A 27,219-nucleotide genomic window follows, 5' to 3' on the forward strand; every position below is an offset into this window, starting at 1 on the left:
AAACGCCGAATCAAATTACACTAGATAACGTTTTTTTTTAAATCTCTATCTGGATTTATTTGCTCCCTAAAGAAGCGGGGAGACTGCAGTAAACGGTCTGGTAATTAACAGGAAGCTAACATGCTGTTTCCGGTAACCAGGGACTTAAGAAATTAAAAGAGCATGAACGCTTCCATCACCTTGACATGTGAAATATTAACAAGGGGAAGGTACATATCAAAGTGTGACATGGAAAATACTGAAGAAGCTATTAGGCTTGAAATAACCGTGGAAGCTAGAAGTGCTTAAGCGCCTTGACATCTCCGCAATAACGATTCTTCTTGATCAGGTGGCCGCATCAGTCACCTATAGGTGCCATCGACGGCCTCGGCCAGGGCCAGCCCTGTCCAAGGCGATATCCGAAAGCGCCGCATTCTGGCCTCGCAACGAGTTTCTCATCAACACTGACTCCGCCTCTGGGCTGGTGGCCTACCGGGACGGCAACCACAAACTCGTCGTAATCACAAGTCGGACGTCCCATGCTCCTAATCCCTTTGGGGAGGACGCACTCCAGCAACACGTCCCCACAGCAGGCGGCATGCTTAAGTTTGAAAAGGTCGAGACCGCGCTCGAGCACGTGCACCGGCTGATGAAGTCGTGCAGGTGGTTCAGTAGTGCCATCTAGCTAGCGTCAGAAGGTCGCGGTGCGGTGCTTGTGGTAGGATCCCTCTCTACCGGGTATTGAAGTGCACGGCGAGGGCCGATACCTGTTCGACACAGAACGTGATCCGTGTGAACCCAACAAACTGGCGTCCAGAAAGCCGTTGGCAAGAGCGGAAAACGGAATGCTGGACTGTTGGGAAGGTTGGTTTGTTGAAGGACGAAATTCTTGAGTAAGTATGTCAAAGTCGTCTATTAAGACGGCTCACAACCTTCATTGGGTAGATCGAAGGGGGCTTGGCGTCTGTGACTCCCGATTTGACAAACACGCTTGAACACGAAGCTCCTACTCGACTTTCGACTCTGAGGATGTGCCGCCCCTGGAATGAACTAGACACTGCGCTGAAACAACACTCTTTGACTGTTTCTGCAACAGGGAGCTGCTTGGGAAACAACCGTTAAAATGCCAGTGTTTGGAGTACCTGCAGTGAGTTGATGGTTACGAAATGTTAGCCTAGGAGTTTTGTGTACGTGACAGAAGCGCAGTGACTACGTCAGTCGAAGATGGGGAGAGCTGCAATCGGTCTTGTATTGTCAAGGCGATTCCGTGAATACTGACGCAAATGGGTCTGGTTGGGGGTCTAAACGTCGACAAATTCCGCCATACTGTCACATTATATAATAGCGACATTTTGAGCCAATCAGAGAGACCGTAGTGTCCCTCAAGGCCCATCAATGCTGACTTGATGGCGGAAAACGTCCTACCCTGGGTAAAGTAGTATTATTGAATGCATGATGAAGCCTTGATGTTCAACGGCAGGCAGTCCTAGTGTCTGCATTCGGGTCTTTATGAGTTTGAGTATCCACTTACTGCAAGAGCAGAAAAAGAAAGGAAGCTGACCGTGTATACTATGGACGCTGCCTTGTCGGCGGTTCTTGTATTCACCAGATGATAACCTATCAATTCGCGAACGGAATGACGTTTTAATTTTGTTCTAGTTGCAACAAGTATACTTCTTTATTAGTTCGTGGGCGACACCTGGCTAGCGAGATAGAGTGATGCAATCGTTTGGACTCGTACAAGACGCAATGTGTTTTATTCTTCAGCGGTTATATATGGTCATACAATGCAGACTTTTATGCCATATGCATGTTTGAATTTCAGTTAACTGAATAGTTGCGAAGCGTCACTTAAGCGACGTCAAGTAGTCGCAACTTTTCAATAATCTTATTGAATATAATATATGACAATTCCAGGTTACCTTCAAATTCAATCGAATAAGGTATATTTGCCCCTCTTTGAATTTTAGGCTTTGGTTTACTTGAAGTCCTTGAATTGTCCTTCAGTTTTGGGCCTAATGTTCTATACGAACACTGGTTAGTCTACTGTTTCTGCAGTGGTCATACTGGGAGCCTTGGTGGCGCAGAGGGGCTGGTGTGACCAGATAACGCTTGCTGCAGTACCGTGCGTACAGTACGGATCATAATAAGAGGGAATGTCTAATTAGTGTTAGAGCCATTATTGCTACTAAAATAACAAGGAGGCCTACAAATCGGTCTTTTTTATGGATGGCTACCCGTCATACATAAATGCTCTCTTCTTTCTTTAAGTAAGAGGAATGAGAGCTAGAACATAATTTCCAGTGGAACATTAATTTTGTAACGCGAGTCTGGCCCATGCTGTATGTGGAAGGCAATTTCCCGCTAAAGGGAAAAATTCAGTTAACCGAAATTGATGACCCGGCGTCCTGCTATAACAAAGGCGCCATTGTTGCCGAAAATAACGCTTCTTTAAGCGAGGAAAATTATTGAAAGGGGCAGAGAAAAAATGCAAGAAATTTGATTTCCCGTATGTAATCATATGAAAGTCTAGGTGAAATGTTGTGATAGATTGTCAATAAGTTTATCGAGTTAATTTCGCTGCTTATGAACGCATCAACGTTGGTGCAGGTGATTTATTTTATTGCATTAATCGTAGACAACGTTCTCATACCGCACCATCGGCGCTGAAGTGACGGAGAGGGTGATTTTTTTTATTTTTTATTTTTTGCTTCCCGCAGGTTTCGACCTCGGCAAGGGTGGTGCGTGGCGCAAAAGATGACTATAGATTACTTGCGTTGAGGCGCTGCATTCCATGCCATGCCTCTGTCTGTTCTCTGGGGTGGTTCAGACTAAAGCCTAATGTCTAAGTTGGTGGCGGTCTGTCTTGAGTTGAAATTTTTGCTACGGCGATGTAATCTCTTGTTGAAGGACAAACATGCACTGACACACCATGAAGGTAGATATTTAGGCTTCATATTTGCGGTCCCTCTACGCTGAAACCACGAGCGATTCTCTATACCAACGTGTGGTTGTGAACAAATAAACGTAACAGACGATGTCATGCTCGTCCACAATTTCCTAAACGTTTAATACAGATGGTTAGTGCAGAGGCTATGCGATGAGAAAAATAAGAAAAACAACAGGAAGCGTATTGGTCCAATAACTCGAATGGAAGTCGTGTCTATTATTGGGAGCCTCGATGAGCTTCCTATGACCGAAAGAGGAAGAAGGGCGGGAAGCAGGCGACGACGCCGTAGGGTATAGGGGGGGCGTCACTTGTCCCCTAACGGGGGTCTTGTCCCCTGAGAAGAAACTTATGGTCACTTGTCCCTTTCTCTCCGTAAGGATAAGGCCGCATATGGCTTCCAGGACACACGACAGTGTGTCTTGACAGTGTGCCAATGAGGAACGCGGCAGCGTGAATGCTCGTGTACCTGCAAACTGAAAGCACACCGTCGAGAGCCACAGCATGCCTGGCAGCCTCTACAGCAGTGTGACGTTTCCAATGGGTGGACAGTGAGGCTAGTTTCGGTATTGGCAAAAAAATAAATAAATAAGCGTCGCCATGACAGTGATAGCCAAAAGAAGAATCATGAACTTTTGCATATGTCGCTCTGTCTTTTCAACCTACATAGCAATAAAGTAAAGTGTACAATTATATGTAGAAATAAAATGTGCTTTTGGCTATTTTCTTTTTCAGCGTCACATATATTCGTTTACTCGGTTATTAGTTGCGCCAATGGGCGGCGCTCTCGCTGTTATCGCTTCGGCTTCGGCTATGGCTTCGGCTGCCAGTCTATTCTTCTGCTCCTGCCGCATTGTTTGCACGTGCACGGTTTGTTTTCTTTCTTTCATGTGCTCCGCACTTAACAACTTGCTTTCTGTGCCCCTGAACGTTCCGGCAATGCCGGAAAAACTGAGGAATTGGCAGAAAAGCGTGCTGCGCCGCTGTGTGATGCGGCGTCTCTGGGAGGAACAGCAGGGTGAAACTTTTCCGTTTTCCAGCGGACGAGAGGTAAGCGCACTTTTTCTGCAGTCGTTATGAAGGCAAAAGCGCTATCCTTATCAAAACAGCTATATGACGAAACAAAAAAAAAAAAAAAAAAAAAAAAAAACTTCCGCGGTTGTTTTCAAGTGATTATCTTTTTTGGCTTGGCGCAGCGCATTTTTTGTGCGCTGTTGTAAGAAAGTGAAGGCTACTTGTAGACAATTGCACATGGGCCGACTGATGCTAACCGACGCGAAGTTGAAAATTCCGCTTTGGTGTACGTTAGCGGTTGCTCTTCCTTTTTTCCACGAGTAGAAAACTTTCAACTTTTATTTGCCGAATGTATTTGAACGCTCGCTGCACAAACTCAGGTGACGAGTGTTTTGTTGTGGCATTACCACCTTTGAATGTTCGGGAACTCGGCAGAAGCCAAAAGGAATCAATTACGTAGCAGGTCACCGCTTGCCTATTGAAACACAAGTACGAGTTACCTGCGCGACGACCGAGGTGGGCTTCACTTTTCAGGCTGTGCCTAGAAGTACAGAATTTTTTCGTCGCTTCTTCGTACTCCCAGCTTTGGTTTCGCCTTTAGGGTGTTCTTTAATCAAGACTACGCGTATTTTGACCAGTTTTCAGATGTGTCATATGGCGAAATTACGCTAAATGTGGAGTCCTGGCGGGGCTGACATAGAGCAGTAGTAGTACAACGGCTGCGGTCTCTGCTCGGACCAGTTCACAGAAAGCGACTACGCCGACCCTGTCTGTTGTGGTCGGCTGTGTCGACTGTTAAACTGGAAGAGTGGTCCCTGATCGATGAAAGTAAGGAAAATCTATTAGTGGTTGCGAATCTGTGCTTTTGTAGTTCATTATTTACGCACAGAAACCACGTGATAGGGCACAGCGCAAGTGTCATAAGCACGGCGAGCGCTGTCTTTTCCACGTCGTCTGCTACGGCGCCCGGAGCCATGTGACGTTAGGCTGCGAAATTCGCTCCGCGGGCGCCAAGGAACTGCGTGCTTATCAGTTTATCGCTTGCTCGTCTGCGGTGCGCGATGTTCCCGATTATGGGCTCTATGCTACAGTGCCGAACAGTTTTCGCTGGCAATGAGCGAATTCACGTTAGTGAAAAGTCGCGCAGCGCATGGAGCTACAGCATGCGAGACGGCGAAGCCAGTATCGCCAGTGCCGCGCGCAGCCGTCTGCTCCCTGAGTCTGGTTTGTCGCTTTAGAGCAGAAATTCTTCCGGAGTGAAAATTCCAGTGCTCACTCGCCCAGCAGCTTTAAACTATCGAAAATTATATTTCCTCTTACGGGTATTTTGCAGAAAAATGAAGCCAAAGTAGGTAAAACGCTCAATAACCTGATGCTTAACAAGATCACTCAAAAACTTTCATCGATCGTAAGAACTAGCTCTAACAATCTGATTCCTAGTATTCTCGGCCAGCTATTATTGAGAAACCAGAAATACTGAGCAGGTTGCATTAATATATAGCAGCACTAAAACTTGGAACTTTGCTTATTAAAACTTGGAAGCATGTTTGCACTAAAATCCAGCAACAAATATAAATAGAACTTACCTGCGTGGATTGAATGTACTATTTTACGTAAATAGTTCTGTTTTTTTGACAACTGCGCTACAAGTTTGATAATGAATGGGCTTTTTATGTCGTGTTTTCATAAATGTGAAGCGATGTTATGTGGCACGCTTTCGTCGGCAATGGAATTCGCTTCACAATGGAACCGGACACTCAAACATCGACAGTACACTGCGCTTGTCCTATGGGCCTGTGTGTAGTTTTACTTCACCTTACGTGCAACTTCGCCGAAAATTTGCCAACTAGCCCAACAAGGTGTTGTAGCGATGTATCTGTCTTTAAATGTTCTACACCGCCGCAGGCAGGCCGAAAGCGGAAAATATACCCAACAGAAACCGCAGGCGTCATCGGCCGACTGAGGAATGACACACAAAGGTGCTGCAAGTCATCGAAATTAGAGCTTTCGAAAGATTAGCACGGAGGAAGCACTAGAGCATTTGATTGATCATGTGAGCCTAGAGTTCTACCAACTCTTGCGGAGCCAGGTGGCACTCCATTATCGCACAGGAAGGGAAGGACATGGAGCTGGTAGCGCAGTTGTTCGGTGTACCACTGTACTGAAATGTAAGCTAAATGGCAGTCTGCTACAAGAAATACAATGTATTTCGCTCTAATAAGTGTCGCGCAGATCTGCTGAAGTAGTTCTGCTGCGCGTGGATTATGCTGCACATAATCTACATCAACCTGAATCTCAAGAAAGGACGGCGTGAGGGAAAAGCCGCTGCAGAAATAAAGCCCCAGAAGCTGGAAGATTAAGAAAAAAATGTCTTACTGATATTTTATTCTTTTTGTAACTCCGATAGCTATTAGGACGGTCTCCTGATTAGCCTATCTTTAGAAAATGTTTCCGCATGTATCAATATTTGCATAAGCATCGTGCAGCGTATGTTTTCATCAGGCAGTCATTGCTTCCCCACTTGCACCCTCCTTTTCAAGGAATATTTACTACGTGGCTAGCATACATGTATCTTGGGATGCTAGAATCTTCTCGAGCTTAATTCAGTAAATTTGTGCAAGTACTAATGTTGCTCAGCGCTCTTGACTTCAGTGGTTTCATTGACATAGTAAATGTGGGAACGGGGAGGGCGACTCCTTGCGGCAAAGTCACGAATAATCTTAATACGCAAAGAAAGCATGCTGTGCCAGAAACGAGTGTTCTACAAAATTTGAAATGCTCTCGCCTCCTTATCGTGTCGACACCGAAATTCTCATGAAGGGTGACTTCCAGCCAATGATGAAACTCGTAACATAGCTCTAGCACTGTCCTATGCTTCAAGCAAGTCGCACAAAAGTGAGCCTATAGGGTGTGTTAAAAAAAGTGCGTTACGTACATTCAGCGTATTAGAGGAACGTCTTGAAGACCATTCGAAAGTGAGTTGTATTGAGCAGGTTGCCCTGATGCACTGAGTGCAACCTACTTGCGTTGCTTTTATAAAATGTTTCTTTATCTCCCGAAGCTACGCGTTCTATAATATCTTTGGGCATCACTCTGTCATTGGCCAACTTCTACCGACGATCAACCGCCGATTGACATATGCGTGTCCTGCAGTAAGTGTCCTTCAAAAAAAAAAAAAAATCTTCACGCTATTTGTTGTTATTGACTTTCATTTGTGCCATTAATGCCTAGATGATGATATAACAAACGAGGTGCATTTTAAGAAACATCTGCAGTATGCTCGAGAGCGATTTCTTAATGATACCTTGTTCACAATGTTAAAGATCTGAATGAAGCTCTAGTGGTCTTACATGTTGTATTGTGAAACAAAACCACATATGAAGAAAGACTACAGACATTTTAAGTACATTTTGTTGGATATTTATCGGCACATTAGCACAAGGAGAGCTACGCAGAAAATTGACTAGGTATAGAATGTTGTTTGGACTAGGAAGTAACCCGTTGTATGGAATAAAAGAAGGAAGTTTTTGTTACTGGCATGAGAAAAACGTGTATCTGCTGCTCTTGATTATCTTTTTACTATTCACAAATAACTGTTGCGTCACAAATTAGCAGAGTTGTGTTGTGCGCAGCAAACGAACTTGGCCTAGTAGTAGGGCGGCGTAGTGCACGTGGTGGGCAACAGACGACTCTGTATTGCCTGAAACCTAATGTTTTCTTTTTTGTTCTTGCGCATGCTTAATTCGCTTTACCTGATGTATGGCTTCCACGACTGTTCCCGCATCGTCAGCTCTGCGTTCAACGAGGTACTAGGTGCAATGACCAAGCAGCAGGCTGGTGAGGTTCACGACAATGCGGGAGACATGCTTGAGCAGGAGCAAGAATGCAGCGCCGGCAATCGCCAGAGCGAAGAGCATGACTGTCAAGTTACTGGTCTGTGCAGGCGCTGCGAGGACATGATGATGATGATGATGATGATGAAGAAGCCTCAACTAATGGGAGAAACCACTATGGGGGATAGGCCTCGAATCGGGTAATAATATGATTGAAAAATAAAATACATTAGTTAATGATTAAATACGTAACAGGCGGAGTTCATTGACAACTTCTTGTTCTTTGTACTGCCGGCTTCGTTTCCAAATCAGTGCAACTTCTGCCCACTCCCAAGTGCCTGTATTCTCGTGCTTTGGGGCGGATCTTTCTCGTGTGTTCACGATTGTACGATGGCCGGCCACCACAACGCATCTGTCGCCTTCGTCGAATTGCGTTGGACCAGCATTAGCTCGCCGGTTGGCGCTCGGACGCTGCGTTCGGTGCTGAAGGACGGGGTGGACGTCTCGTCTTTCCTCGTATCCAAACACTGGCGCATACCAATCATGGGGAATTTCCCAAAAAGCAGCCGGTTTCCGGTACGTTTAGAAGTAAAACAAAAGAAAACTTGAAGAAAAGGGCGTGGAAGTAAAAAAATGTGATTTAGAAATAAAAGAAAAGTATTGCTAAGAACTTTGATAAAGGAAGAAATGAAGAAGAAATGAAATAATAGAAATAATTGGTAAGTTTAAATACTCTTTTTGTCCCTCTAATGAAATTGTAAACTGCAAGAAATGCATTCTTGTGAGTGGATACCAATGAAGTCGCCCCAAAAGAATGTTTGGCGGGGTTAGCTATAGCCCACGTTTGCTAAATTAGTTTTCTGAGAGTTTTCGTTGCGTAGAAAATCGGCCGCACGAGAGAAAGTAATGATCGATAGATTTAGGTGCATTGAAAAAAGAACATATAGGGGACATGACGAGACCAGACCTGTGTAATTAAAAATTTGGAGGCGGTATACGATATCTGAGTTTCGAAAAGGAAACTTCGAATTGCCTTGAAGGACACCAATTATTATTCTATGGCAAGCCAAGATGGTGGAACTCAGTAGACGGTGTTAGCATGGATACTGCAGAATTTTTCGATGTAGAGAAACTTGTGTACCTAGCCGCGGTGACATAAGCTGATGTCGGCAACACAGGATAGGGCCATTGAGGGATGCTCGTGCGAGTGAACCAACCATTTCGTTGAAGTGCAACCCACGATGTCCCGGTACCCAAAACAAACATACTTTCCGTTAGTACGGAGGCACCATCGAACAAAATGGTTGTTGAATTCCTGAATTTCAGGATGCAGTAAGTGCTGTGCTTAGAGACAGTGAGTCGGTCGCGATAACAGCTAATGGGTCATTTTGGGGAAGCTTTCGTAATGCTAATTTAATCGCTAATATTTCTGCCTGAAATATGGGCGTGAAGTCCGGAAAGCGAAGAGAGTAAGACCATTGAAGACATTCAGAGTATGTACCCATTCCTGAGTCTTATTGCACAGAGAAGCGTCAGTACCTATTACCTTGTCAGTGACTAGCTGGTGTAGGTGGTCGTGCAAGATATTAATTAAATGTCTGCTTGGTAATAGTTTAGCATGATTTGGAAATATATCCCTGAATTCAGTTTTGACGTCTGGTAAGGCCTCATTTGAAAGGCAAACTTGACGTATGGACACATAGAAATGTTGTAACTGTGCTCGCACAAATAATATCTGAGGGCTGTGTAATCTAGACAACGATACTTAAAGAAAATCGATGGTTCAGTGATAAATACATATTGGCTACGTCTTTTTAAAGAGTCATAAATTTTAAGTACGTCTGAAGCGTAAACATGCGGAATATGCAATCTAGGGTTTTGAGATGAAAAGTCTGACCAGCAGCAAGCCAAGTTTCCTGTCAAATAATAATATATGGATAATATTTAGAAGCAATATACAATAAATATGTTGTAGCAGAAAGTATGAAACGACAGTTCCACTGAATTACCGTGAAACTTCCTACGGTGAATGAATCCGAGCAGCAGAGACTGCTTCGTCTAAAATGCTCTCTTTTAAGAAGTCCTTGTTAGACTGAATTTCTCTCGCGTGCATTTTTGCGTTGGAGTTGGTGGGAGGGCTAGACTTTTTCTCTATCGGTGACGTCGTTCGTTAAAGAGATCGGCGCTCCATATGTACATCTTTATTTTCCATTCCGTCTATATCGGAGAGACAGATGTGGCCAACTTTCTGAGAAGTTGATGGCTTTAATGAATGGTTATTAGCCAATGGCTGCGCTGTCGGTACTTGACTAGGTGGACTCCGTGGTAGACTGTGCATCTGATCCTCCATGTTGGCTTTATTAGTAAGTTGAAGCCATTGCGCTATTTGTGAGGACATCACTTGAACAAAGAAGTCGGTGAGATTAGTCACAATGTGCTCCATTGCTTTCTCCAACACCTTTTCTACGAAAGCTGCCACATTTTCCATAGACAATATTTGACGGGCCCTTATACCAGCATACCCTTGAGTTCTGCTCTGAATTTCTTCAATGACCTCGCGATGGTAGCATCGGTGTCTATCAGTTACTTTCAGGATTTGAATTTATTTTGGTCCTACAGGGCAGTTTGGCTCATCTGCAGGGTGAGTGTCATTGTGAAGGCAGCAGGACTCATTTCAGGAACAACAGTCATTTGAATTATGGCCTTCTCCACAAATTCGGCGTCGTGTGTTGGACCTGCAACCTTTTATGGAGTGCCCAAGCCACCAGCATTTCAGACATTGAAGGACGCGGGGTGGTAGAGCCTCAGCTCGGTATAAATTGGGCATGCCTTGATTTCCGATGGGCGGTTCATTCCAGCAAAAGTAGCAATGACTGTTTCTGTGGGAATGCGCTTATTACAAACGACACAGCTGCAACGTTTCACAAAAATAACGCGCGCCGATTAAAACATTTCCAAAGTTTCTGCGGGATATAGACTCATGTCGACACCTCCAACTAGGCCTTTGGTACATGCAAGATGACGAGGAATGAAACTGCTTACCGGATGTGTCCCAAAAACATCGCACTTCAGTAAATCTTGAACAGAAGTCTGGTCTGAGGAACAGCAAAGAATGCCACCCTGAGCCTCGAAAGGTTAAGTACAAAACAGTTTGCACGCGATTTTGCGTGACGAGGAAGAGTGCTATGCCATCATGGCTGGTACGTGGACGTCGCACGCGAATGACAGCTACGCTTGCGCGACATGCGACGTGATTAGTGCAGATATCGTAAAGCACGTTCATGCCTTGGTTTGCACGGAAATGGCGAACTCGCCCACTGAAGAAAATTTGGCCCAGTGAGTGGAATTGCCCAGCACCGGGCACCTTTCCGATCTACGTGGTAGCCAACAACAGGAGCAACTTCAGGCGGTCACGTCAAGGTCCTTTTGCGGCTTCCAGTGGCTAGATCACACACTGCAGCTCTGTATCAGCGACGCAAGGAAGACGTGGCTGCATTTTTCGAGCTCTGCGCAAAAGTGAGGGCCAATGTAGGCCGCTAGAAACGAAGCGCTGATCCACGTACACGGGTAACTGACGAAATACGAATAAGAAAAAATCAACTTGATCCACTTAAGTTTTACGAGATGAGCGAGACATTTATTGTTTAAGAAACCTCGGGAAAGATGTTGTCACATGTAGGTAGTGAGTCGAGGGCAAGAGTGGGTCGAGCCCAAAAGAACAAAGAGGACCGCGCGCCTTCCCTGCTTCCGAGCCAACCTCGACGGACGCGCTTTCCAAGAGCCCGCTGCTCTGCGGGTTATTAAAACCCCAAGAGTACTTCTGAAGGCTCGTGACATATTGGTGGAGGTGCGGGGTAGCTGTTGTGTCGGCAGCGGCAGGCGGCGGGGGTCCGGCGTCCGGAGAGCGCGCGGCGAGCGCCGGCGACGCCGACACGAGAGAGGAAGGCGGAGAGGCGACCGCTTTTGAGGCAAACCACACGAAGGACTTGGCCAACCAGCGGCCGTTTAATGCAAGAAGACTTGCCTGCCAGATGTCACCACCTCATTGGTCGAAGCCAAGCACGTGACCGAAAGGGCGTGCGCCATCTAGCTAAACTAGACCACAACATGATTAAACAGTTAACAGGAGATTTCTCACAGGGAGACACTTTACCACAGTAGCCTTCACGGATGTTGCAAACCCCTCCAAGGATCTGCACGACGACTCCAGTGTCAGTTTACACTCCGGTACATCGGGCCAGCCGCGGGATCAGGGAACTAGCCCCGGAAGTCGTCGACGCTACGCCCAGCACATCAATCTGCATGACCAGCGCTTCCACTCAAGCCGCCCCAACCGGTAGGGAGAGCACGATGTTAAACCGGTATACACTTGAGAACCCACGGGTTCCGACGACGTTCCATGGTGCAGTGTTCGTAGACGTCGAAGTCTGGATGGCCGACTTCGAGCGCGTGGCTGCCTTGAACCTTTGGAACCACTCGGCAACACTGAGACACGTCTACTTCTACCTGGAGGACGGCGTGTGTGCGTGGTTTTGGAACCGTGAGGAGCAACTGGCGTCGTGGCACGAACTTTGTCGTCAGCTTCTAGAGACCTACACCAGTGCGGATCGCCACCAACGAGCGGAACGAGCGATCCATGCCCACGTCCAGTTGCCAAACAAAACTGACCACGTACATCGAAGATATGACGCGCGTCTTCAGACGAGCTGATCTAGGAATGACGGAAGAGAAGTTGCGCCATCTTATTCGCTGGGTCAAGGAGCAGCTCTTTGCTGGTTTCGTGCAGAGCCCTCCGAAGACGGTCGCGGAGTTCCTGTCCGAGGCCATGACCACGGAAAAGATGCTCCTGCATCGGTCCAACCAGTAAGAGCGGCAAGTCAACAGCATGTCCGCTGCTGGCATTCTGACGACCATCGGAAGCAACGGTCACTGTCTGAAAGAGCTCATGCGCTCTGTAGTGTGTGAAGAGTTGCAAAAGGCCGGCTTCACAGCAACACCGCACCCTACGCTAAGCTTCCTTACAAGCGTCATCAAGGACGAGCTGCACTGTGGCCTCTGTGAAAAGTTACTGAGCCGGTACTCTGGTTCGTATAAAGTACTACGCCGCGTCAGTCACGTTAACTACGAAGTGGTCCCGGACACATCGCAGACCCGGACCCGGACACAAAGACAACCGAGCTCGGACATAGTTCATGTTGTGCGCATGAAGCAGTACACTGCGCGGTGATATTTTTTTCTGTAATTCACCCCTTGTTTCTGCTTCTCATTTCTTTCTTTTTTCGTGCTTTCACTTTGTCTGCGTTGTGTTAATTTATTATAATCGTTGTGGTAATTTTATTGCTTACGCCTATTTTGCAGCATCGAGACGATGCTTTTGTTCGGAAGGGGGGATGATGCCACATGCAGGTAGTGGGTCGAGGGCAAGAGTGGGTCGAGCCCAAAAGAACAAAAGGACGGCGCGCCTTCCCAGCTCGCGAGCCAACCGCGACGGACGCGCTTTCCAAGAGCCCGCTGCTCTGCGGTTTATAGAAACCCAAAGGTACTTCTGAAGGCTCGTGACGAACTGTGATCTGTACATGGGTGTCATGTTTGTCGGAAACATCCGCAAAATTGGCGTAGATTGAACAAAAGCGGCGTTATTTTGTACGATGGGATAGAAATTGCTAATGTGTAATTTGTAATGGGTTTTTAGAGAAATATAGTATACTGTAGCAGGCCTTGCCAACCCTCGTCTTTTGCACGGTCGAAATTTCGACGAACTGCTCACAGCTTTCCTCGCCTTGACACGCCGTCTTCTGCGGCTCCACGACGCGTGGTTACAGGTGTAGCGGTGCCATTAGCCGCAGCTTTTAGCCTCCTTTCTGAAGCGGTTGCGCACCTTTCTCGGTGTCTGCCTTTCGCTGGCGCCCACCGGGACAACAGGAGAAAGAGTGCCGCGATCTTTTTTTGTGGCACTTTCCCCGCTTTACAAGTCCAGTGCTGCTGCCAGACCACGAGTGATGACGATACTTCGGAGACTTAGCATCGGCCGTGATCGAAGAGGAAGCTTGCATCGCTTCTTTCGGCACAACCTATAGTGAGGTTGGGCGGGAGCCCCTGGTATTGCAGACGCGACATTCCCCATCGCTGTCGGTGGGCGGTGCCTGTGGGGCTTTCCTCGTCTCCGTAGAAGTCGAGGCAGCGAGAACTTCGGCCATGACCAGCTACGTTGGTCTTGTCCTCGTTTTTAGTCAAGACGGGACCTTACCGGATCCTGCACATGCATGTTAGGCACCGCGGGCTTCTTGCTAAGGACCAGTCTCGTTGTCGGGAGTATACGACTGGTGCTTGGTCGGTCTAGTATTGGCCGGGGACACCACTCCGTCGCCAAGCTTGTCTTCAGCCTTCTTCATGCTGGCAAAGCTCGGCGCTATACCGTGGCCTCGAGCCCCCAGACGCAATCCTTGTCGACTTCACCTGCAATTGTCGCACGCCTTTGCAGAGGCCAACCGTGAGGTGGTCCTCGAGTACGTGCTTCATGACGAGCCGTGAAAAACGGAAGATGGTGGGCGGGTTGAAGTCATAGCTCCGCTGGCCTATCGATCTGTCTTTTTAATATTGTCTGTGATGATCACGACAAAGAAAACTTCTAGCAGTTCTGTTCGGCCAACTTGGTCTGGCATTAATTTCAAAAGGCACTGTCGCGCATGGATCAGCTTCGCTGGGAATCAGCAAGCGAGCAATGTTCTTGCAATTGAAATCTTTATTACAGACATAAAACAAATATAATTTATAAGTTTAAAAAATACATACTGATTCGGTCACTTTATTGAACACAAAGGTAATGGTCAACAGCGGAAGGGTGAATGGCCACATAGACTGAATATAATGACAAACAGTTCGGCCCCCATCAGCCTCACTGCGACCTCCGTCCAGTATGGTATGCCCTTCTGGCCCCAACTTATCAGCTTCGAGAAGATGCTGCCGCGAACTACTCGTTCTTGCCAGCGGCGGTGGTACCGGGCTGCTGGGGATCCAGCCCTGATCCCATACCTCTCGAAGCCCAGGCCTCGCAAAGTAGGTATGCAAGACGGAGGACCAAGCGTTGAACGTCTGCGAATAAAGTTAAAACCATAAAATGCACCGGGGAGGCTGGACCAAAGGTCAGAAATGCACAACTCAGGCTCCCAAATTTTTTAAAGAACTTAGAAATTCCAGTCGGAACATCAGAAGTAGGTACAGCAGCAGGCAGCGCAAGATTACATGCAGAAAATATGGAAGAATTTAACAGTGTGAGTAGCACACTCTTAAAAGAATTACTCTTTGGTGGCAAGAGGCGACCCAAAGGGTGTACATTTGTTTAAGAGTGCACGACACGACCGTACGCTTATTTACTAATGTTCCGCATCACCGTGGGACAGAAATTGTGCTTCGTAACTTTTCCTCGTTGGATGGCGTTTGCTTTTGGTGGCTTCGGGCTTTGTTGACTTCGACAACTGTTTTAAGCTCGGGGTACGAATCCCCAACTGACAACACTAGAACCTGCCCTAACTTGCCGGAGGCACTATAGCGTGAAGCTATTATATCTAGTCCTATTTCTTTTGTGTCGTTAGGAGTCCACGATTTGTCAAAAAGTTCTCGCGCCACGCTCACTTCGCCTGTCTGTCACGAGGCGTTATGAAAGCTACCAAACGTTTCCATCTTATACAATCTGTACACACTGTTGATGCATTATTAGGAGGAAAAAAAAATCATTTCCATTAGCAAGCACTTCATGCTCGCAGCCCTCCACTATTAGTCAAAACTTTTCGGATTCTGCCTACTTCCTCTGGCGGTCATGCGGGTATTCGCAGCAACCGCTGTATTTCCTCTGCTGTTGCAGCCTACCGTTGTGGTTAGCAACGAAAAGTGACCTCCCATGGCCGAAAAGAGAGTTTCAGTGGGTCGTTTAAAAGAACGATGCGAGTCATCACCCAATGCTTACGTCGGCGGTTACGGAAGTTTGATGTCAGTAGCTTGGAATACAATCACAATGGAATAGTATAATTAGGTTCCAGGGCCCCTAATCTTATATATGCATCAGTAGACACACCCCCTTCAGAGTCATCACCCAGTGTGATGTGCGTAGTGCGAGAGACGGCGCGACGGTTGGAAAGGACAAGAAGCAGACAAGTAGTGCGCGCGTCGAGGCGAATTCCGTAAAAAAATTGTGCAGGTTCTTTGTTCAAAGGTTCAGATGGTTCTCATGAGGCACAGCCTCTGAGAAACAAAGTGGGGATAAAGCCATTTGTTAAAAAAAAAAAAACACACACACAAGCTTTTCATAAATCTAGAACGAGGATAAAAAACCATAAAATAAACACTCAGACATCACGGCAAGAAACGCGCTTAGGGCTAGGATGGGTTTAGAAGTACGCGAGTCCGGACTGACCACGACTGCGAAGGCGCATACTAGTTTCGACTTGGAGAAGCGTAGGCAGGGTGAGGAGAGAGGTGTTGGTCTCACCAAAGGTCGGGGTGTTGGATCGTTGACCGGGCGACCAGAGCGCGGCTGTTCTGGCTTGCATAGGAAAGGCATGCTGCGTTCTGGCCAGGCAGCTGCGCGTAGAGCTCGGGCCTGTAACCCGGCTGCTCTCGTTCTGCCCACGGGCGTAGAGGCTCGCCGACCTCGGGCAGAGGTTCACGATCGAATGGACTGGCAACGCACAGGAACGGGTTGGCATGAGGCCCCCACCTGGCAGAAGTCCAGGTGGCTCAGGTCTGGTACACGACGGCCTGTCTTCAACGCCCGCTCTGGTGGCCGGCCTTCTGGCGTCGCTTCCTGGAACTCTCCTTGCGTCTCCTCTTGTCCTGCCAGCGCGCCTGGCTTTTCTGCCGCTCTGGCTGATTGGTCGTTTGCTCATTGGCTGTTTGATGCTCCGTGGTTTCTTCTGATTGGGTTGGATTTTTTCTTTTAGTTTCTTTTCTTCCGCCACGTGTTCACGTGCGGGACGCTCTTCGACATTGTCGTTTTCTATCCAGCACGGAATTCGCCTCGGCACGCACTACTTGTCGTCTGCTTCTTGTCCTCTCCAACCACCGCACCGTGTCGCGCACTACGCACATGACACCCTGTAACTCGAGATACCACGCACGACACCACTCAGACAGGCCACCACGCTGAAGGGTTATGTTCTAGAAGGCTACAGCCGTTAGATAAGGGAGGACACTTGTGCGAACACGCTGCTGTACTGCTTGCGTCACCTGTTAATGACACGTATTAATTTGATTCTCACTTGTTGATTTCACATCACACAGCTGGCTGTATCATCTCATTCTTAAAAGAATATAAACATCTAGCTGTTCTTTTCCGAGACTGTTAAACATTACTCTAGGTTTCTGCAGGTTAATGTTTGTTCCCACCCTTCTGCTTTGCCTCTCTAGGTCAGTGAGCATGCATTGCAATTGGTCCCCTGAGTTACCAAGCAAGGCAATATCATCAGCGAATCACAAGTCACTAAGGTATTCTCCATTAACTCTTATACGTAATTCTTCCCAATCCAGGTATCTGAATATCTCCTGTAAACACGCTGTGAATAGCACTGGAGAGATCGTATCTCTCTGCCTGTCTCCTTTCTTTATTGTGATCATGTTGCCTTCTTTATGGAGGACTACGGTGGCTGTGCAGCCGCTATATATATCTTTCAGTATCTTCAGATACGGCTCGTCTACACCCTGATTCCGTAATGTCTGCATGACTGCTGAGGTTTCGACTGAATCAAATGCTTTCTCGTAATCAATGAAAGCTATATATAAGGGTTGGTTATATTCCGCACATTTATCTATCACCTGATTGATAGTGTGAATATGGTCTATTGTTGAGTAGCCTTTACGGAATCCTGCCTGGTCCTTTGGTTGACGGAAGTCTAAGGCGTTTCTGATTCTATTTGCAATTACCTTAGCAAATACTTTGTAGGCAACGGACAGTAAGCTGATCGGTCTATAATTTTTCAAGTCTTTGGCGTCCCCTTTCTTATGGATTAGGATTATGTTAGCGTTCTTCCAAGATTCAGATACGCTAGAAGTCATGAGACGTTGCATATACAGGTTGGCCAGTTTTTCTAGAACAATCTGCCAACCATAGTTCAACAAATCTGCTGTTACCTGTTACTCCCCAGCTGCCTTTCCCCTTTGCATAGCTCCCAAGGCTTTCTTTACTTCTTCCGGCGTTACTTGTGGGATTTCAAATTTCTCTAGAATATTCTCTTTTATTAGCGTCGTGAGTGCCACTGGTACTGTATAAATCTCTAGGGAACTCCTCAGCCACTTGAACTATCTCATCCATATTAGTAATGATACTGCCGGCTTTGTCTCTTAACGCATACATCTGATTCTTGTCTCTTACTAGTTTCTTCTTCACTGCTTTTAGGCTTCCTCCGTTCCTGAGAGCATGTTCAATTCTATCCATATTATATTTCCTTATGTGAGCTGTCTTACGCTTGTTGATTAACTTGGAAAGTTCTACCAGCGCTATTCTAGCTGTAGGGTTAGAGACTTTCATACATAGGCGTTTCTTAATCAGATGTTTAGTCTCCTGCGATAGCTTACTGGTATCCCGTCTGACGAGGTTACCATCGACTTCTATTGCGCAATCCCTAATGATGCCCATAAGATTGTCGTTCATTGCTTTTAACACTGAGGTCCTCCTCCTGACCTGTTCTGTAGCTTGATCCGGAATTCCTGTATTTTCCCTCTTACCACTAACTCATTGATCAGCTTCTTATGTGCCAGTTTCTTTCATTCTTTCCTCAAGTCTAGGGTAATTCGAGTTCTTACCATCCTATGGTCACTGCAGCGCACCTTGCCGAGCGCGTCCACATCTTGTATGACGTCAGGGTTAGCGCAGAGTATGAAGTCTATTTCATTTCTAGTCTCGCCGTGCGGACTCATCCACGTCCACTTTCGGCTATCCCGCTCTTGGAAGAAGGGATACATTATCCGCATAATCTTCCGTTCTGACTCTCCCCTGCTATTCCTAGAACCTATGCCACATTCCCCAACTGACTTGTCTCCAGCCTGCTTCTTGCCTACCCTGTCATTGAAGTCGACCATTAGTATAGCGTATTTTGTTTTGACTTTACCCATCGCCGATTCCACGTCTTCATAGAAGCTTTCTACTTCCTGGTCATCATGACTGGATGTAGGGGCGTGCGACCTGTACCTGTACGACCTTAAATTTGTACCTCTTATTAAGTTTCACAAGAAGACCTGTCACCCTATCGTTAATGCTATAGAATTCCTGTATGTTACCAGCTATATCCTTATTAATCAGGAATCCGACTCCTAGTGCTCGTCTTTCCGCTAAGCCCCGGTAGCACAGGACGTGCCCGCTTTTTAGCACTGTACATGCTGATTTTGTCCTCCCTACGTCACTGAGCCCTATTATATCCCATTTACTGCCCACTAATTCTTCCTATAGCACTGCTAGACTCGCCTCACTGTATAACGTTCTAGGGTTAAACGTTGGAAGGTTCAGATTCCAATGGCGGCCTCTACGAACCCAGAGATTCTTAGTACCCTGTGCTGCGTCACAGGTCTGACCACCGCCGTGGTCAATTGCTTCGCAGCTGCTGGGGTCTCAGCGCCGGGGTTTGAGCAGTTTACGATAGGTAGCGAGGCACTGGAAGTGGTAAAGGAATACATCTACTTAGGTCAGGTTAGGCATTCTTAGGTCATGAACAGCAGGTTGCCATTATCCCTAAAAAGAAAAGTGTATAGCAGGTTTGTCTTACCAGTACTCACCTATGGGGCAGAAACCTGGAGGCTTACGAAAAGGGTTCTACTTCAATTGAGAAGGGCGCAACGAGCTATGGAGAGAAGAATGATGGGTGTAACGTTAAGGGATAAGAAAAGAACAAATTGGGTGATGGAACAAACGTGGGTTGATGACATCTGAGTTGATAACAAGAAAAAGAAATAGGCATGGGCAGGACATGTAATGAGGAGGGAAGATAACTGATGGTCATTATGGGTTGCGGACTGGATTCCAAGGGTAGGGAAGCGTAGCAGGGGGCGCCAGAAATTTAGGTGGGCGGATGAGATTAAGAAGTTTGCAAGGACAACATGGCCACAATTGGCACATGACCTGGGTAGTTGGAGAAGTATGGGAGAGGCCTTTGCCGTGCAGTGGGCTTAGCCAGGCTGATGATGATGATGAAACATCTAGCATGACGCGTATACGGAACCTTGGCGCGAGTCGGTGGAAAACAATATTAAGCATGGAATGGGGCCAAGCGGCATGCCTGTAGCAGCGTGCAAGGAGCAGCCCAAGTTTGTGGTGGCCCCCGTTCCGAATACAAGTGCCAAAAACTACAAGAGCAGCCACCCGGCTCTCTACGCCGAAATAAAAAATCTGCAGGAAAGCAGGGCAGTCTCTATAGCACACGTTTCCGATACTGGCGCAGAGCCTGAGTGCCTTGAAGTACCGGTTGCATCGGGCATTGGCGCAGTGGATAGAGAGATTGCTCCCACTCTTCATTTTAACGTTGTGCGTATGTTCCCGCAAAAGTTTCTTGAGATGCAGTCCTGCCTGAACGATATACCTTGTGCCACGTGTGCTGGGCATCTTGTAGACTACTGCATTGCTGCACTGCCCGGGGCTTGGTGTGATTCTTAGTAGGGGAAGCCTTGTCAAGCACGCCATTGCACTTGGAGCTCTCGGGAATGGCTTTACTCGCTCCTTCTATCTCGAAATTTACCGGAGCTGTAACAGCCACGTCAATCTCCTTAGAGCAAGCGGCTGCCCCAAGACCTACTTTGCTCCTTTAGAGAAGTTATAACCAAAGAAATCAAGAAATCTGATTTTCCAGCGATAAGGCACGGCCTGAACTCGACAACTCAAAACAAGCCGTTATACCATGCGTTCCCGACGATTCCCACAGAATAATAATAATAATAATAAAAAACAGCACGGCGTGCTGGTCTTGTATTTTCGGCCCCCAACAAACTAGGCTTCTAAGCAGAAATGTGAACGCCAGCCACCCCTACAAAAGTTCCTGCACAAGAAATCACGCCTAGCGCCCTGTGCAGTTTAGCAAGATAGTCGTCTACGAGATTGTCTACGTGTGGCAGAACGTATATGGGCCAAATAGGACGGTGTCTCAAGGCACTGTTGCGGGAACATGCGTACAACGTTAAAAACGAGAATGGGAGCAATCTCCCTATCCACTGCGCCAATTACGGGTGCAAGCACGTTTTTCAAGACACTGAGATTCTGCGCCGATCAAGCACGTGAAATCATTGAAACCTGCACAATGATGTTCAAGGCCTATTTCTAGTCAGCGTGCTATAAAGCATCCGGATTTCGCTTCGAAAAGTAAAGAGTTGCACTTCAGTTCTCGTAATTTGTTGTTTTTTTCGTGACTTCCTTTTCTTCCTTTGAGGTAGTCACTGACAGCAGCTTTTTCTTACATTACCGCAGCCCATGAAATTGCCTCAGCCTCTCTTTGCGCTCGACGTTCTTTGTTGCCATGTTACTTATTATACCTGTCGCACACTGGCTGGTAAGCTTCCTAGTTATTTTCCCCCGCGTTGAGTCAATGTTTTTCCTGTTCGAATACCGCATTGCTCTCGCGATCTATTTACTTTCTTTTATATTCCTCAAGTCATTCTTCGAAATCAATTTTATTCTGAGCATCCCGTACGTCAATATTTGTCTAGCCAATATCACCCTGCACAGCTTTATTTGTAGTCTTCTTTAAGCACCCAATGGGAGGCGCCCCACTGACCTTTGGTTGCCATCGAGTATATGTCAAAGTCAAAGAGTTTATTCAGACAACGTATGGTACAGTTGCCTAGGGCGCAGACCAAAAGGCAAGTGGATGCCTGACAAGGAGTCTGCGCCCTTGTTGCTCCCATTCGAGAGCACAAGACATTCAGCGCAGAAAATAAACACTTAACGAGATAGAAATACAGGGTGGCTGGTAACATTGAAACGGGAGTTATTTCATATTGAACATTGATGTACAATTGGGGAAAATGCTGCAAGAAACAACAGAAAAAACAAAACAAAAGGAGTGGTCATGCCTGCAGTGACAATAGATACATAGTGATGTTATTTTTGAAATATTTGAATGATTTACTTTCCTGGATAATGTTTACAGCAGGATGGTGATCGTTTAAAAAAACGGGAAATTCTGTAGCTAAGTTTCTGGGTGCCGTAGTTCGTACGTATTTTTTCCTTATTGTAACATATGTGCCGGGTGTTGTAGGTGTGTGTTTTCGTTAGATACTGATGAAAAAAAGCCGTAGAATCGGAATGCATTTGTAGGTAACTAGCTAACGCTATCTTTTTGTTTATAACATTCCACAGTGTAAGCAGCTGATGTTTTCTAAACAATGGGGCAGTGTGGCTAAGGTATGGTGCATTATCTATTAGGCGCAAGAATATGTTGTACCCGACTTCAAGCAAACAGGCGAATTTCCAAATCTAAGTCCTGGAACCCTTACACCTTTTCACATACCTCAGAGCACCCTGTAGCTATTCCATTCCCACAGCGCCCTGTGTCGAACTACGGCACTTCGCATCATCTAGCGGAGGACGAGGCCGTTGAGTTAGATGGCACTGGGTGGCAGGGCTGGGCAAAGATACTTTGCAATTCTATCATGATACAAGATACTCGGGCAACAAATATTTGAGATACAGATACACAATACTTGCCATTTGTATCTTAAGGTACTTTGATACATTCGCAAATTTATCATTATAGATCCACATAATTTAGTAGCAAAGGTGTATGCACTAAAACGTTTGCTTGGAAGTTTCTTAACTCAACCAACCTTGTATCATTAGAATTAAATCTCTGTTAATATCTCAGATTTTTTGCCGTTTTTGCTCAAAGGACAATATTTTCATTCCGAAACAATTTACTGGGGTTTCTTTTGCTACTTAACACGAAAGCTTATTGTACGTTGCCTTGTCAGAGGTTTTTGCTTGTCGCTTTTGTACTTGATGGGAGTCGCTGCTCTGCTTGCTGAATCCTCAGGAACGTCAATACGAGGCCTCTGCACGATGGTGGAAATGACGCTGTGGAGTTTTCCCTTGTCCCTAAGCGTATTAGCACTTGCGCAATGCCGAAATCACCGGACAGTTGCATGGCAGCAACAACTCTGGTAGCGACATCTTTTTTTCTGACGCGTTGTGTGTACAGAGAGTATATCAAGCTGCAATGAACTTTCATGCTGTATACTTACCTGTTGGCGTAAAGCATTCGTTAGTGACACATTCATTAAGGCGCAATCCTTTTACAATATTTTTCAACGAGAAAACTTGTGCCACCCAAAAACGTTTTAAACGTACTGTTGTTGCAAAAAAAAAAAAAAAAAGACGTCACAGGATGCCGCCGCTATTTGCATTACTGCCTCATATAGCTCCGATTATCTGGCAATTTGAAAAATAAATTTAAAGGTGAGCTAAAAGAAGAAAACTATATAAGTAAAATAGGAAGTCGGCTCCGTATGACAGAGTCGCGGTGAATATGCAGAAACTATGTACAGGCTGCACAAGTTATGACTATAGTTAAGGCAACAGGGTGGGCAAAATTTCCGAAAAAAATCAATCTTTTTTGTTTTTGTGTAATTTAAAATCTCTATTCTTTCCTTAACATGGCCCAGTGTTTCATTTGCGCGCACGCGAAATATTTACCCCAAGATCAACATTTTTCGAAACCTAGGCAGCATCCAGCCACGCCCTCTTTGACACATGCTCGGGATCTGTGCCTCTCCTAAACTGAAAAAAAAAAAAAAGTTTTTTTTCAAACGCCTATATTTTGTCACGTTTAGCGGAATGGCTGTCACTCATCCGGCAACAGTGAAAATCTAGCTAGTATATTTCACTTAGCCAAACGAATCCTAAGACGCAGCTGGATTACTCGCAACGCGCCGCGTTTTGCTCGGGCTTCCATAGTGGTGCTTCGGCGTGCTTTCGCGGACAATCGAATTTATTTATACTTTGGCGCAGGTTATTTAGCGGTAATGCAATGACGAAGCCAAAGAAGTGCTTTACAAAACGTCTCTTCCACGGAAACCGGCATAAGTGGATCTCCAATGACGCCGATTCTCCGCAACACAATCCAGGAGTGGGCGCCGCGGCCACCACGTGCGCGTCTGCATCGAAGCCTCCGCATCCGGCGCAACGCTTGAAGGATTCCCTCCCAGCAGCGGTCCTTGAGGCAGTGAAGCCGGTGTTTCAGCAGCTCTCAAAGCCAGAGCTTCTCCAGAAATGTCTCCATGGTAAAACTCGGAACGCGAATGAGGCGTTCAACAACGTTGTATGGGAGCGCGCTCCGAAGAATGTCTTTCTTGGCCTCAAGACGCTGAAAATAGCGACAATGGATGCTGTGCTAACTTTTAGTGACGGCAGCATTGCTCGAGCCGACATATTGAGGTCATTCGGAGTTTCCCCAGGACGGTTCACAGTCCAGTGGTTGCGCGAAGCTGACCGGCGGCGACGTTACTTTGCAGAGAGGGCTACACGACTGGTCACCAAGGAGGCCCGGAAAACAAGGCAGCTAGCATGGAAAAGAAGTGTTAATGATGGAGGGGACTACTAGGCTGGTGGCTGTTGAAAAAATGCGTCAGAATTTGTTTCTATAGACCTTTATTGCAATACACCAAATTTTGCTGCATTTGACCTTTTTTTTTGAGAAATTACAAAGGCTAGGGAGGTATTTCCCAGATATTGAGCAAACATTACAGACAGTCTACTGAACTAGGATTATAAATATTATTTTAGGGGATTTTTATTTACAGGCTATTTACTGCAGATTTCGGCTCTAAAATTTGGTGGGTCCAGTAAAAAAAACTAAAGAACTAATATTTTAAAAAATATTCCTAGTTCAGTAACACCACCTAACATTGCTGATTACAATGCCACCAAGGTTAATGTTCGAACCCCAGCAGATCATGAGAAAAAGGGTCACGAACATAGCCTAAAATGCATGGAAAGAATAGGACCTACCCTGTCCCCTTAAAGTGATTGTAGCTATGACAATAGCTAAATCCACTCGACGTAAGGCAGCCTCATTCTTGCATTCTTCAGATTTTGTAACGAAGCACCACGCAAGAGAAACCTCGATAACGACTTTATCGAGGCATCCGAATTCGACGCGAAGGACGCCGCACCCATTGGCGCACGCAGCACAGTAAGGTGGCTGCGAGCGTCACGCCACCGACGCAACAAAATACAGAAGATAAAGAAAATGAAAGATCGTTTACGTCGAGACCGCGCGAGCGCCACCACGTGACTCTGCTCCGCCAACAGCGACGCGCAGACCTCATCACGTGACCTCGCTGGAGGGGGCTCTGGCGAAAAGATGAAAGAATGCCGCTGACTAGTTTTATGGAGGTGGCTTAGTGGCAGCACTTCCAGCTTGAGAAGCGGAGTTTAGCCAACGCTTATAGTTTCGCACGTGGCGATGTTGCGATAGCAGTATCTCGTATCTTGAGATACACGATACATTCTTTCTTGTACATGACGTACCGATACGGATACGCGTCTTGCGAGACGTATCAGGGTGCAGATACAAGACACCCTAAGAGTATCTAAGATATCTAAGAAACATGTATCTTCGACACCACCCAGAACTGCTTGGCGGCGGCACGGCAGAAGCTGACAGCAACGCACACTCATATTCCACACCGTTTACGGATAAATAAACTCCTTTCTTTTATTACGTCTGCACCCGCTGATTATTTCGACATATTCTGAACATCGAGATGAATCATTTCATAACATTTTTAAAAATTTTTGCTTTTACGCTTTTACATCATGTATAAGCAACCTAAACAACCGTTTTATTTTCCCTTGAAGTGGTTTGATGATACAGATTCCAGATAAGCCAATCGCATGTGAAATCAACTTAACAGAATGTCTTCAGAACTGTTTTTTGACTTTATGAATGCAGAAGTGACGCACACTTTCGTTACAAGTATATTGAGCAAATCTAGTGAATCAAAAGTCTGATGATACCCTTATTTTATTATCACCTAAGAACTTTCAGAACGCCCGTCACATAGAAAGCCATTTTGACCCTCGCAGGAGAACCGGTAATCACGTGTCTTTCCTGTGTAATGAAGTGATAAACCATAACATAATAATATAGTTGGCCCTTAAAAGTTTCATATTCGAGTTGCAGTAATGCAACACGTAGGTGTTATACACAAACGTGAGTAAAAGAATAAAAACGGTGAAACTGCGTGACTTGAACGTAGTGAAGGACTGCGATATAACTATTACGTTTTTCACTGCAACATCGCAGAACCATACTGCTTGATAATTTGAACTTTGAACTTTGAACTTTATTTGTATCTATACAACGTACAGATAGCAGGGGCACAGACAAAAAGCCATAAAATCGGCTTGACTAGGTCTGTGTCCCTTATTGGTTTCTTTGGCATCACGTAGCAATGCGTGCACAAGTACAAGATGAACAATAAAAAATATAAACAATATGTGGATAAATGGGACTATTTATACAAAGTTACTTCGCACTGCGGCGAAAAAATTGACATGAATGCAGATATAGTATTGTCATACAAGTTACGAAAAACACGAACAGGAAAAAAACAAAATGCAGACATTATGAACCCCTTTTCATTTACGGGTAACATTCACAGAAATACAAAACTAAATAGGTCACTGTGCAATTACAGCTTAGAACATGTGTACATCAGAACAAAACACAAAGAAAAACACTAAGCATTCACGTGAATGTCAATATGAGTGGCAAGTTTGGCCACCCAATTGAAATGATAATAAGTAGGGTGATTAATGAAAAGAGTTAAGTAGAGATGGTAGTTCATGGCGCAGCATTTGATTCCCGTAGTTAGTTCTTGAGTGCGGAATATGCCAAGTTTCTCTGTGACGTGTACTGAAACTGCTTGTATTTAGTGTTAGCCTTGACAAGTGCACAAGAAAATGAGTGCTACCTTTTCTTTCCGTAAAAAAGCGTTTCAGCAAAATTGTATTGTAGACCGATTTTATCGGCGCTATATCTAATTGACAAAAAAGAGGATCAGTATGCGCATCGAATGAAGAGTTTGAAATTGCACGGATGGCTTTCTTTTGCAATAAATATAGAATGTTGATGTTACTGCTAGTCGTGTTGCCCCATACGAGGTGACAATAGTTAACATGAGATAAGAAAAGAGAATTATAAAGTAGGAGCTTCACTCTTAATGGTAAAAGGAAGCGTAATCTTATTAGTATTCCAACAACACGTGCAAGTTTGTTAGCAGTAATGTTGACATGGTCATTCCACAGCATATTCTCTTGGAATATGACACCTAAGCTTTTAACCGATGGTACTATGTCTATGAAAGATGTGCCTATTTTGAGATGTCCGTCAATACTGTGCCTTTTGTTTTTTGGCTGGAAAAGCACGCCTTTTGTTTTGGTAGTATTAATAGTTAACGAGTTGAATAAGCTCC

At 45.8% G+C, this 27,219-nt stretch overlaps 1 protein-coding gene across 3 annotated transcripts in view; it reads left to right on the top strand.

Moving 5' to 3' along the window:
• LOC129382272 (arylsulfatase I-like) overlaps window positions 1-27,219 on the top strand; it is a 209,086-nt gene that overhangs the window by 121 nt on the left and 181,746 nt on the right. For 2 of the 3 annotated variants that reach the window (XR_008610373.1, XM_072288654.1), the window contains exon 2: window positions 2,700-3,976. The gene's annotated coding sequence lies outside the window, so the exon portion shown is untranslated. Of the gene's footprint in view, window positions 1-1,622; window positions 3,977-27,219 lie in introns of those variants that run through there. The other variant, XR_008610372.1, reaches the window with a different exon arrangement.

The sequence above is a fragment of the Dermacentor andersoni genome, chromosome 6, assembly GCF_023375885.2.
Source record: "Dermacentor andersoni chromosome 6, qqDerAnde1_hic_scaffold, whole genome shotgun sequence".
Lineage (NCBI taxonomy): Eukaryota > Metazoa > Arthropoda > Arachnida > Ixodida > Ixodidae > Dermacentor > Dermacentor andersoni.